We start from the raw sequence: 2,106 nt of genomic DNA, 5'->3' as shown, positions 1-2,106 counted from the left end.
TTCGACTGTTGATGTATCCATCAAAGAAGGCATGTATTGACTCTCACCTTTGCGTGGCCATCATGCTAGCCTAAAAGTAGTACTTGAGAAATACTAGAATCCATTTAGACCTCTCCGAATAAAGATTTTGGAACCATATTATTCTATCCACATTATATTATGCAATGAAAGCATCCCATTTCTCATCAAATTCGGCAATAGTGATGCTATCAAAGATCATCGCTTTAAATTGAACCTTGGCTCACTTATAATTCCTCACTCCATTTAGCTTTATCAGTAGCTTAGTAAAGATGTTCCAAATGCAATACATGTGGACAACAATCGGTAGCACACCAAGAATCTCTACCTTGATACTCTAACATTGGTCTTTGAGGATAGCCGTTGGAGCCGTTTCGCCCATGGCCACAAGCCAAGTTTTGAATACAAACTTGTAGGTATTAATGTCCTCACTTGTGATCAAAGGACATCCCAAAAATATGGATTGATTGTGCTGATTTACACCGCCTAATGAAGCAAACAGAATGCACCATTGATTCACAAGGTAAATTGTATCGAAACATATGACATCGTTGAACTCGCGATAAGCAACTTTGCAATGTGTGTGGATCTATACGACATTCCAAAGTCTGTCAGTATTGTCTGTGTCTATAGAATAAATTTTGTATCTTTTCCCTTCATACCATAAAAGAATTTCTGTAGCTGCAATATCGCTGGATAGTGTTCGAACCCTCTGTTGCTGAAAAATATAGTTTTGATAGTCCTTGGGAGTGGACCTTATTCTTTTTGGGCCACCATCTTTGACTTCTATGAGTCTTATGCTCTTTGAAGGTCTTAGTCCAGTAATGTCATGCGCTACAAGACTTCTCTTCAGAGTCTTGCTTAATTCCCTGTGGCAGGATTTAAAAAATGTAACAGTGAAGGATCCAATTCAGGATTGTGCTCTAAAATAACTATTGACACATGTCATGAACCATCAACCATAAATTGACAATTAACTTTGTCTTTGCAATACACCCTTTTGATTTAATTGCAATCTTTTGATTTTCTACTCTTATCACAACCAAATGTCTCATACTTTATTACGCCACCTATTTTTTGGAAGTCTTCTTAAAAACACCAAATCCAATCAGTTGATTGTGCTCTTTATAAAATATAAAGGTGGATTCCACACTACCTAAAGACATACAAACAACAGGACTTACGTTATATTGTGCGTTAGTGTAGCATCCTCATGCATTGCGCCTTCATCTTCTTCAAAACCATCATCCTAATGATCAGTTTCTTCTCCGTCAGAAACACTTACATATTCTTTTTTATCTGATTGGTGAGTCTTATTCATCTCCTCAACAAGCATGTTTTGAAGGACTTCATCGTCACTGTCCAAATGTCAATTTGGACCATTACCATAACCATCATCTGAATCTTCATCATTTTGATTATCATTATCGAGCAAACTATCATTCTCCTCCAATCCCTAAAGGTCATGCAATGTTTCTCTTAATTGGTTATTCATATAATATTGATCCATTCTAACACAATTATATGAGAGGGCTTAGAGTAATTAATGAGAAAGTAGAATAAAAGAGTTAAGAGTAATCTAAAAGAGTAAAATATAGTTTTGATCTTTGGTTATAAGGTATAATCTAAAGAGTAGTGAAAAAAGAGTAAGAAAAATTGTTGTGAATTAAAAGAAATAAGAAAAAAAAAAAATCAAAGGTGGATTTGCATTTTGGAGGAAAAACTAAGTGGTTTTGGAATCTAAAGACATTGAAGTCTTTTTACGTCATTCATGTCAATCGGGCCAAAACCGTTCATGTCAAATAGCATTACCCTTTGTATAAAAAGAAATTGGGCTCAGCATAATGTGTGGTCTAGTACTAGATACTATTGCTTATTTGTATAAAAAGAAACTGGGCTCAGTGTAGGGTGTGTTGGTAGGGAGAAAATTAATTACCAAAAAATATTTTACTTATTTTTTTGTGTCTAGTATGCAAACAAAAAATACTATCTTAAAAGCTTTTGCACATATGTAATACAAAATTATAAGAATGGGTAAGGGTGTTATTTGTAGGTGGGGAAGAAGGGGGTGGGATTGGTGCGCCAAGG

This window comes from Capsicum annuum, chromosome 11 (genome assembly GCF_002878395.1).
Source record: "Capsicum annuum cultivar UCD-10X-F1 chromosome 11, UCD10Xv1.1, whole genome shotgun sequence".
NCBI lineage: Eukaryota > Viridiplantae > Streptophyta > Magnoliopsida > Solanales > Solanaceae > Capsicum > Capsicum annuum.
The sequence above is the reverse complement of the archived record's forward strand: the minus strand, read 5'-3'. Positions refer to the sequence as shown.